Genomic DNA, 12,585 nt, shown 5'->3' on the forward strand with positions numbered 1-12,585 from the left:
ATGATGTTTACATTATTGATCCTATATCGAGCGTATGGTCGCAAAGAGACTGTCAATAGAACATAACAATTTCTCCGTTCGCATAAAATTTTTGACCCTGTCGAATGCAGAAATATCGTCTTACACGTAAAAAAATGACGGTAAAGTACTAGTAAAAAAAATATAAGTAAATCTGAAGGACCGGCCATGGGCTCGATGAATTACCCTCCCCTACCAAACCTGATAATCAATTGAATTGAATAAATACCGTATTATCACCACCTCCTAGAACTCATTCCTCAACAGTTATAGCGGCGCCAAATCATCAATATTATTTTTGTCATTAATTGTCCTTCTTTAATATATTCAGCCTCCAAAATGCAGTTCAACTGCAAAGCCATGACCGGAAAATATTCACGAGTTCTATTTATAATAAAGACCATACATATCTATCCAGTGGCATAACTAGGAATATCCTTTGGGGGCAGCAGCAGAAAAACTCAAGGGGGGACGCAAAAGATACCTTGAGTTGCCTTTACAAAAAAGTTAAAATTGTGGTTCTGCAATGTTTGGCAATACGCGCGGCCCCACAAGGGGGGGGGCGTGCGCCCTCTGCGTCCTCCATCTGAATCCGCCACTCCTTGGGAGGGGGGGGAAGGGTTGATGGAGTGGCATAGGGGATGATCCCTCCTCCAGGCAACTGGGGTTCCGGGAAAATTTTGAAAAATGAGATGACTGGAAATACTTTTTACGTCATTTACTTACTTAAAATTCAACTTTAAGCAGATGCAGTATTCATACGTCAACACTATAGTCTATAGACATTAGTTTTAAATATTTTTTTTATTCCCCTTAAAGGGCGTTTTACACGGGGCACGGAATTGCGTAGGTTAGAGCTGCTTTAATTACAAAAATGGCGTGGAATTGCGCGAACACATGAACGAAATTAGAACGGGCTATTTTGCCGTCTCGCATCCACACATTCTCGCATGTGTTCTATCAATTCACCGCTATACTCGGCGCAATCAAAATTGCGTCGTTTTTCGTGCCCCGTGTAAAACGGCCTTTAGGCTTTGGGAGGGATGTATCACCTCATCCCCTCCATAGTTACGCCACTATCTACCAAAAAAATTTCGTAAGCATGAACAAGAAAATACACCGTGTAACCACCAAAATTGCGTGAGCGCATTAGCGGAAAATAGAACCTGTTCTCCTTTGGATCTTGGATTCGTAAATATTCCTTTCCACAAAAATCATTCATGCAAACAGACATGTTAGCGTAACGTGTAACCAGACTTTAACAGGAGGAATACTTTAATGATTCTACATCTACAAGTAGTGATGCAGGGGCGTAGCCAGGAATTTCGTTCGGGGGGGGTCCAAAACCAGGGGAGAAAATTTTTGAAAAACGGGGTACTAAGTATTGGGTTTCAGACTTTTCATTATCAAAAAATCTTCATTTGTTAAAATATATTTTGTAAATTCATGATTTTTCAATATTTTGTTTTATCTTATGAAGAAAAACTATTGAGTTTTATATTTGGGGGGGGGGTCTGGACACCCTGAACCTTCCCCCCTGGCTACGCCACTGGGATGATGATTTAAAAAAATTTTAGGGGGGCCCAAAGTGGGGGTCTTGCCCCGAAAATTTTTATAAATAGTGAGTGTTAAATTTTGTTTTGCATTTTAGGAGACTCATATGATCAACATTAGAACACCGAAACCTCGACTCTCAATGACTCGACACTCCGGGGAAAATGGACAAGCCTGACACATCTTTTCCTCTCCCCCGTAACGAATTTTTGAGTGGGTTCGGGTCCCCTCAGGCCCCATGGAGTCGGCGCCACTGATGATCCTTCATCTACAAGAAGAAATTGCCCGCAGGCACTGATTACACGAAACAAGGTGTGAAATGAAATAAGGCCAAGCGAGTCGCCTCCGAACTTTGCAAGGATCAAGTCCGGACTTGTCTACTCTCCCCCACACTCCCATTGTACTTCCCCTCCTGTTAACCCTAAATTAGCAATTGCAATCACTGAGGAGCATAGATTAGCATAACATATACCCGTCAATTGTATCACAAGCAAAACACAGCGGGAGAGCTCCTTGTTGGTGACTACGGTCGTTTAAATTCCAATTTATAGCTGATAATTGTGCCCTCATGATCTGCTCAGTTTAAGCTATTTAGATAACATGACTAAGACAATATGTTTGAACAACAGGTATCATAAATAAATATTCCTGGCAGCTCGATTCTGTAAATGTGATATGGCCGTCACAAGCGGATTTCGTCAATGTATTCACGGCTTTGACGCTGGAGCGATTCTGAAACTTTTTAGTGACGTCACTCTCACAGCCGCGTCCGTGAAAGTATTCACGTCCAAGAGGGCCCGTGGTAGATTCGTCGCGGCAATGCGCTCTAATTTTTCATTATGAATTTACGCTGTTATTGATAATTAATAGCACATTATTCATTAATTACGATGGTGGCTATTTCATATTGTCACTTCCCATAAGTAATATGTTTTAAAAACAAATAAAAGAAATGCGTAAAGGTTAATTTATATCGCGTCCTATTTAAATTGATTGGCCTTCATTGCGATTAAAGTTGGTGGGAACCTTGCGCTGAGGGTTTGACAATTATCTTATATTTGTGCATCTTCTAGAATGTACAAGTAAAATACTCACAACTTAATGTTCATAATAATTTGGAGTAGAACCAACGGTATAAGTATTGTGCGGTATTGAATGTAAACAGATTTATTTAATATTTGTTTCGTAAGTTCAAGCCTTCGATTTGTTTTTATTAACGAGAATGGAGGCTCTTTACATACCTCCGCTACTGTTGCATGAGCACCAATGTCGACGGAGGCAATAGATGTACATACTTCGGCGGCAGATACGCGTTATCAACAATCCCTTCGAGACGCGAGATTGGCGATGGATCACTGAGTTCACACCACGATTAATTCATAGACGTTTAGATGGCTTGCCGGGGCATACTTTAGTACGTTAATATAAACATTGATCATCTATTACATCTCTTCCATGCATTATTGCTGCCGTTCAGTAACACGGCCAACATGATTCGTTTTTCTGTTGACATAATAGAAATACTAAGACATGTAAACATCTCGTCCTCTAGCAGAAACTGTTAATAATCTACTCGTATTCGCGCCAGAAACATTTTCATCAGTATAAATCGTGAATAGTGGCATGTGCTTGCACAATCAACATATATGTATACGCACCACAGCGCATTTAAAATTATGTACTGAAATGATGAGAACAGCTCAAACGCATACGAGAATAAACCATTATTAAATAATAAAATAACACTTGTTCTCATTCCGCGTAAGCATTAGCTCCATATTATGAGGAAATTAGAGCTAATTGTGCAATTACGAGCCCGCTACGTGACAACTGACTTTGATACGCAGCACTTGACAACATATAAAAGAGGTAATATACAGTTTATAGCTATAAAATAATTAAGCAACCGTAACTTATCATTAATATGTACTTTTAAAAGAAAAGACCTCACTCAAAATTGAGTAAAGAAGTATTATTTACTTTGGGAGTGAATATTCCACGGAATTGTATATGTTTCTTTATGGTAACTGAAGTTGCAGTTGGCCGCTGAAGTTAGTTTGTGTCGGAGATTCTGATTCGTTCCTCGCATCCGCACAGCTACCAGCATAAGAAACTGAAGTGATCGTTCGCAATCCGTCAAACATCTCACGACACAGGCTTGCAGGATCGCTTAAACGTCTTTCACGGTGAGAGGCGTGAGAACTCCACTGTGGTTCGAAGCACGCGAAGCACAGATATCACATTTACGGAATCGAGCTGCAGTTAACTTCAAATGCTATTTATGGTTAAAAAGAATATTTGAAGAAATAAATCTCGTAAAAAGGCACAAAACAACATATGTATTGTGCGTTTGGCTCGAAATCATAAGATGATATGCTCCCGGACCGATTTTTGCGAGCCGACGCTTTTTGCCTGCTTTTTGCGCTTTTTGCCTTTCATTTGCTTTCGTAAAACAGAGCTGCGAAGGTGAAAATTTGCTGGCGGGGCGGGAGCTATTGTGGCGTCGAAGCAACGCAGAGCTGTTAAGCGGCCCTTATTCTATCACAGAAAAAACGTCACGTGAATTATAACGACGCGTTATCATTCTAAAATATGTGTTTAAAAAATAAGACAATAATGCAGACTTACCTGGTTTTCCGGCTGAAGAAACCCCGAAGCTAAAATAATCTTCAATCACGCGTTAACAAACTGTTCACTTCAGGGAATTACTCCAAGCCAATATAAGATGACACGAAAACTTTTCAATACTTTAGATTCAGACTTCTAAGCTCGATAAACTCGGAAGCACCACTGAAGCCACTAACCACCGTCTAGAACCACGTCGACGATCACAAGCGATGTGTACTCTTCCGCTGTAAATCAGATACTGCCAAATCCAGCGGTAGGGTAGAAAAAAACTGAGGCACTTTCTCACAATTTCATTGAAAACATTTCGGTCGCATGTCCCTGGGAAGGTGGTTCGAACTGGGGAATACCGCGAGGGAGGAAAATGGAAGGGGAGGGAGAGAGAGGGTTTTCGGAACTCCATTGAGGGATTGTATGGAAAGGGCAAACGGATTGTTTGAGAAGATTTTGGTGCCGGGTGAAAGAATAGAAAAGACGGAGGAAATAGAGGCATGAGTTGTCCAGCAAGAGATAGCGTGAGGCGACGGGGAGGGGGTGGGTAATGAGTGGGGAAAACCAAGGGGCTTAGGAGAGACGAGAAGCGAAAAGAACGGGTGTGGTCGGCTGGGGTAGGAACCGTTTGAACCGCAACTACCTCTTTCACAGATCCATCACGTCGCTGACCTCCCTTCCACCTCCCCGTGGGTGCATTGTCCGCGCGTGTCTCCCGAAAAGTACGGATTTTCCCAACCAGCCCCCTTCCCATATGCAGCACCGACACCATTTGTACCCCTACGGCATTGGCATAACTAGGAATGTGCTTTGAGGGGAGATGAGGGGGCTTTGGGGGGACGTGGGGGTTTTGGGGGGGACGTGGGGGATGTAGGGACTGTGGGGGGATATAAGAGGGATTAATGGGTGCAACCCCCCTTGGAAACGGATATTTAAGGAAAAATTTTGAAAAATAACATGCCTGAGAATGCATTGTACATCATTTTGCCACTTAAAATTTAACTTTAAGCAGACGAAGTTAGTATATATCAAATCCAGACAAGAAATTTAAATTATTTTTTGATTTCTCTGAGGCTTTGGGAGGGATACATTCCCTCACCCCCCCCCCCCCATAGTTACGCCACTAACCTACGGCATTATCCACATAGAACACCTAAAAAGGGAAAACCATCCCATTCTACAACATGGGTTACCAGGGCGCCGAAGTCGAAAAGGCCGATCAGGCTGGACAAAATCAATTTTCAGTCGGGAATTTTTAAGTTAGGGAAAATAACAGGGAAACGCGCAAATTCAAGAGGTAACGAGTTACTTTAAGATAACGTGCTGCTTTTAAGGATTTATCATTTATGTTATCCACAGTAATTCCTAATTAGTTCGACGTAGGACTGGTCTTGTATTCCAGTGATGGTTAAGACTTGTATGCGTCAGCTTTAATGACACCGAAAGCATGGAAATAAGATATTGTCATGAAATAATAAGAATATAGAAATATCTTAATATTTAATGTATCCTTTATAAAACATTTATCCTTAATCCGAAGAATGTCATTGTTGAAAACTAACTAACCAGAATTGTAATCGGCGTGCTGTGTTCGTATTAAAAACACTTACATGACTCCGGTGCAATTATAGCGCAATATTGTGGATGATAGAGGATATACAACGTGTTGTGCAAAAATAGGTTACGACTACTTGCGTCTTGGTTCATTAAAATTGAGATACACGCGAGAAATCGTGAGATACGCGCGCAATTTGAAACTGAATCAGGCCACATTGTTCTTGGAAGGGAATATGTGATTACTTTGTTCATGTGAACATATTTTTGCATATATTTTACAAAATAAATTTACAATGTACATTTAAATTATTATTACTTTAGATGCTGAGTGATTATATCACTTAGTTTACTAGTTGGTATGAAGATATGGGTGCTGTGGTCACTACGCGTAGCCCCAACGGGAAGCATAAATGCAATCAAACTGCGGGAATAGTTGGTTCTAACAGGCCGGGAGTAAAATCCGTGACCTTAGATTTTCCAACTGAAAACCCGACTTCGACGCAATGGTAGCCGGAAAAAATCCTTCGTCGAAGGTAAGCGGATCAAACAAAGGAGACACGATAATTTACCAGTAAAATATATTATAAATTCAGAAAATTTGTTAGAAAAACACTCAGACTACCTTGAAACCCACATCAGCTACTTCATGCACGTTACATGTTGGTAACCTCTGAAAAATGCCCCACAATATCAGGTATCTTTGTTTCAATCAAACCTACATTGTTACGGTTGCTTTTTCACCTGATGCAAACACTTATTTTTAGTAGTAACCAATAGCATGATACGATTTTGAAGAAGTGGACACTAAAACTATCCGCGTAAAGACAGTGTCCTGACCTACCGCGAAATATGTTTCATTGTCAATGGGAATTCCGTGATGCATTATCACTGTCACACGCTAACACCGTGGCAATTAACAATCCCTTGGTGTAAAGCTGTATAACTTAAAGATAATTTAAAGTCCTCTGACGGGCAAATATTCGCAGACTTGAAATGTTTGGATAACAATTCCTTGCCAAATGAACAATTTCATTCAATTACTATTACGACCCGTAAACGCAGATGTTTTCGAGTATGGTCTTTCACCTCTTCATACCTGGGTAAGGAGCTTTGCGTATATGCTTCATTTATCATAGACAATTGACGTAAGGAAATAGCAAATTAATACAGGCGATAATTAAACTACCCTTTCAGAAAGAAAAAAAAAGTACCCAGGAACAAGTAACTTATGAAAAGATAAGGCGTTGTTTCGACAACAGTGGCATCAACACGCGCAATAAACGCGGAAGAGTTACATAAATATGCTCTGAGAACGGCAAGGATGTGCGTGGAGTTAAAGGATAGTATTATATGCCATCTCATTGAGGAAAGTACTAATTCATGCAGGTGATATTCTTTTTGGTGGGCATTACTTAAGGATATTATGCAGGCGCTACAGGGAAGGAAACGCCAGAAAAATTTCCAACGCTACGGTCAATGGAGATCGCTTGAACATACTTTTAATGTATGCTGACCCCGTAATATCATCCAGAGAACCTTGCCAAAGTGAAGAATGCCCCTTACCCACCCGAAGTAATGAATCTTCTATTGCCTTCGATAAATGAATATTATGACTTCACTGGCTTTATGTGGGACTAATTCGGGTTAGCAATAGTAAATTTTATGTCATTAGAATGTCTTTACGTCATTTGCTCCTGACAAGAGGGTGGTTTTTATTGCCTAAATCGAAAGATTATTACTCCTGGAGTACGTATTTCACGCTTTTAGATTTTTAAATGACGATATCTATTTTTCGCGATTGAATGAAAAGTGAAAATTTTCAAGCGCGCGAAAATGCGACGGGTAAGTATGAATGCCGGGAAAACAGCAGAGTACCATGCTAGCTGGTAGCGCTTGGTTTAAATAAGGATTATTAATACCTTATTAAACGATGAAAACTTTCCGAACTTAGGTAATTTTAATGGGTGATTATTAAGAGATGTTTCCCTGAGCTCTGTGCCTCATGCATGCATTGGTAACCTCAGACGATGAAAAAATCCTATCCTCTCGTGTAGAAACTAGGTCTCTGTTACGTCACGGGGAGTGGCATCACATAGGCGCAAATCTGGCCTTTTTCAAATGAGGATAAAATTGACCCTTGCTTATCGTCTAAACCGGTATTTCTAAAACCAAATAATTTGTATATCACGAATACACTAATGGGGGGTAAAGAATCGCAATCAATGCCTTTCGTTTTCTTTGATGAAGGAAACTACCCTATTAACTTCAACAGATCCAGGCGTTATATGGTGGAAGTTCGACATATTTAAACAAATAAAATATGGTAGCACTCTTCCACAAAAAAAATTATGGAAAGGGACTAATACCCATTGCCGTGAACCCTTGTTCAAGGATGGCAAAATTTATTTTAAACTAACGCAAATGGAAGATGATAAAATATTTGACTGCTTAGGGATTCATTTGCTTGAAAGGAAAATAATTTCACCTAATAATTAATATTCAACATAATGAAAATCAGAGATAACTCCCCCTACCCTGATTTCACCTTAGGCCGCAATAAAATGATTTTAAATCATTCAACTAAGTAAAGTTATTGATAATGAAGACATTTTATACAAATAAATATCTCTCAAATTTCATCTCAAATACAGATCATCTGACCTTCTTTCTTTTTTTCCGCTTAGTGTTCCTTCGCACACGACAAGGTCGAGTGACTTATTTCATTGTTTCACCCCCGCCTTTATGTCTCTAAACGTTCTTTTCAATTCAGACTCCCTTCTTCCATTAACTCCTATGCCAAAAGTGTTCCAAATTTTGATCCTTTTTTTCATCCCCCGTCCATCTTGCACCATCACTATCGTAATTTTCCCCCTATTCCTCGTACCACCCGATGAAATTTACTATTCTTTGTTTTTTATTGGTAAATACTGTAGAAAATCTTTTGTTCGTTATTGGTTACGTTGCTTAATATTAAATTGTTTCTCCTGCTATTAAGAGTCCTCTGTAATTGGCCTCGTGCTGCTTTGGACTTGATTAAATAAATAAATAAACAAATAAATATTTAAATAAATAATTAAATAAACAAACAAATAAATAATTTTTCAAGAAATAAGGCAGCTCTGCGTGCAGTATAGGGGCCTAACACAATTTTTCCAGCCAGACAAGCCGTTCCGATCACTGTGCGCAGGAGGCCAGGTACTCGGAACAACCCTTGCCCTTTCCCCCGCCACCTGCGGTGCATAACACTGTGCAGAAGCAGTGAACGTGTCGCGGCTTCTTTCCTTCCAACATTCCAACGGCTGGGCTTCCCAATTTCCTTTGTTTGTTTGTATTATCCTCTGTTCAAACCTTCGCCCTGCGTACAATGAGGCCCTCTCCTTCTCCTTCCCCACACACGTGCCTTTCCCACAGTTTCATTAAAAACATTTCGGTCGCATGTCCCTGGGAAGGAGGCGGGGAATACCGCGAGGAAGGAAAATGGAAGGGGCGGGAGAGAGAGGGTTTTCGGAACTCCATTGAGGGATTATATGGAAAGGGCAAACGGATTGTTTGGGAAGATTCGGGTGCCGGGTGAAAGAATAGAAAAGACGGAGGAAATAGAGGCATGAGTTGTCCAGCAAGAGATAGTGTGAGGCGACGGGGAGGGGGTGGGTCATGAGTGGGGAAAACCAAGGGGCTAAGGAGAGACGAGAAGCGAAAAGAACGGGTGTGGTCGGCTAGGGTAGGAACCGTTTGAACCGCTAATATCTCTTTCACAGATCCATCACCCCCCTTCCACCTCACAATGTAAAAATTGCTCCAGATAATTGTACTAGAGATGCAAAAAGAAGTCTAACTTCTTTCATAGTAAATATAATCTGGTGAAAGTAATTCCACATGAATTTGCAATGAGAATGAACTAGTATTCAACGCTGCGTTGTAAAATCTGATTAATAGGTTAAAAAATACCATTTCAATGAAAATAACTAATTGTAAGTCAAAGAAAAAGGCGAGGTAAGTGATGATGCCTGATATAGAGAAAGCTGAAAGGTTCCATAGATAATGTTTACGTTTTTGCTGACTTCATTCAAACTACTATCATACATCAAATGCATTAGGAGTTCGTGCAATTAAATAAATCTCGTGGAGCTGGATTTCGTAATGTTGGTGCAATAAAGCTGTGAATGTGAATTGATTCCGAGAAATTTAAAAAGAGGCATGATAAACGTTGGTAGAATAGGGAAAAACTTTTCAAATCCAATTCATGGGAAATTATCAAATGTATTTAAAAATAACGATTGACAGTACTGCTAAAGGAAAGTTGTATGGCAACCAACGGAAAGAATACCAAGGTAATGATATCAATATAATCAAGCGACTGAAATCAAATAGGCCCAATCAAGAAGGCCCAAATCAAGAAGGCCCAAACTGGAACATATTGCTAACAAAATAAACTTCATCACCTCTGCCTCGCAAGAGAAACTATCGAATTAACCAAATTTACAAATCGGCCATTAGTTTAACGTACATACAACCCAAAAAGTTCTCGTAGAGCTGTATTTCATATTTATGACATATACCTCGAAAAAACAGGTTATATTAGGTTAAAGTGAGTGAACGTGAATTGTTTCTGAGAGGTGTAAAAAGTAACCTTAAATAATTTTGCACAATAGAAAAATAATTTTCAAAGCCAATGTATGATGAATAAATATAAAATTCATTTCAAAATATCCATCAAAAAACGTTTTATGAAAACCAATGGAAAAAATGCTCACCTAAAGGTTTATATGTAATCAGTTTACTGGAAGCAAATAAAAAGGAAGGCCCGAATTGAGACATGTTGCTAAAATAAACAGCAGAAACTAGAAACTGTCGACTTGACCAAACTCGCTAATCTACGTGAGGTATAAAACGCAGGCTTCAATCCATTTCTTACGAAAAGTCACTTAAAAAGGTCGTTTGCCTTTTGTAACGTAAGGGCACCCAAAATAAGTTTAAGCCCACTGATACGAAGTAAAACTGAAAAATTAGAATCATGTAAGAAAATAAAACCATTTAATTTCCAAATATATTCCGACTTCGCCCACAGCTACTTCATCAGAAATATTTCACAAAAACCGGAATCCGCCGTTCCTTGAAAAGTTTATGCTTCCACATCCAGGGCCGGATTTACCGAAAGGCAAAATAGGCAAGTGCCTAGGGGCGTCGCAGTCCAAGGGGCGCCTTCTGTCACCTCCTACGAGTGGCTCTGCCTTATCATAAAAATCGGGTGGGGGTGGGGGGCTCAAGTGAGGAGGGGCGCTCAATGGAGAGATGCCTGTAGCGTAACTTTGGGTAAATCCGGCACTGTCAACATCTGTACCTTAAGAACAGTAAATTAACATGGCAACTGGCATCCTATTAATTTGCTATCCTATTAATTGACTATAAACCTTGTTTACTAAAAACAGTCCTTTTACAATGTTGTCGACCTTTTTGTTAGAGATTTTTTCACTAGAGATTATTTTTTTATTAAAGATCATATTCAAGAAGTCTCTCTCCGAAGGGAAGTTACCGCTAGACTGGAAAATTGCAAGCGTTACACCCATATTCAAAAAGGGAAACAGACATGACCCAGGCAACTACCGTCCGATTTCATTGACATCGATTATAGGCAAGATACTTGAGCATATCATCGTTAGCAATGTCATGACTTTCTTGGACAGACGTAACTTCCCCCATGACTGTCAGCACGGATTCCGAAAAGGTAGATCATGCGAAACACAGCTCGCGCTCTTTCCCCACGACGCGTCGCGACGTTATAAAATCTGGTGAATCGAAAAGACAAGTTGACGCACTATTTCTAGATTTTAAGAAAGCTTTCGACACTGTACCTCACAACAAACTTTTATACAAATTACAGTCATGCGGATTAAACGAAACACTTGTAAACTGGATACGCGGCTTTTTCAGAGATCGTAAACAAAAAGTATTTCTTGACGGAATTAGCTCTGATGTTGTAAAAGTTACATCAGGTGTTCCACAAGGAAGCGTAATCGGCCCCCTGTTGTTCATTATATACATTAATGATCTCTGCTCCCGCATTAGCAGTAAAATACGTTTATTTGCTGACGACGCTGTCATCCATGGCGAAATTATTGATCACTCTGACTATGAAATTCTATCATCTGACTTAAACAACGTTCATTTGTGGAGCCAAGAGTGGGGACTTGAACTTAATCTGAGCAAATGCATGGCGGTACATTTCTTGCGGAATTCGTCTGACTCTAACCATGTTCATGCAGTGGATGGTATTAACATAAAGGCAACAGACGAAGTCTGGGAGTTACGATAACCTCGAACCTCACGTGGGGAACGCATATAAAGAATATTTGCGGCATAGCCCTTAAGAAATTAGGATTCGTCAAGCGTATTGTGGGAATATTTTCGGATGAGAAAGTAAAAGAAAGGTGCTATTTCACTCTGGTCCGACCGCACCTTGAATATGCAGCGAGCGTATTGGATCCGGTGCAGAAAGCCTTAATCCGCGAACTGAATAAAATACAAATGAAGGCTGCACGTTTCGTCAAAAACTGCTACGGGCAGTGGCGTAGGGAGGGGGGGGAGGTTTGGGGGGTTAACCCCCCCCCCCCCCCAGAGCTCAGAGAAATATTTAAGTTTCATCCATTTTACTTAATTGGATTGATATTATCTACTAATAGAATAGTGTAAGGATAAATAAAATATCCCTCAGAAAGCCGTAAAACTCACCATTTTGAACCGTTTATCTTAAAATTCCGCAATTTATTAATCTCGCACCTACCGCTTATCCTGGTGGGTATTCCATACCCCCACACACCCCGGTATTAGTTGCACCTACAT

This window comes from Ischnura elegans, chromosome 8 (assembly GCF_921293095.1).
Source record: "Ischnura elegans chromosome 8, ioIscEleg1.1, whole genome shotgun sequence".
Lineage (NCBI taxonomy): Eukaryota > Metazoa > Arthropoda > Insecta > Odonata > Coenagrionidae > Ischnura > Ischnura elegans.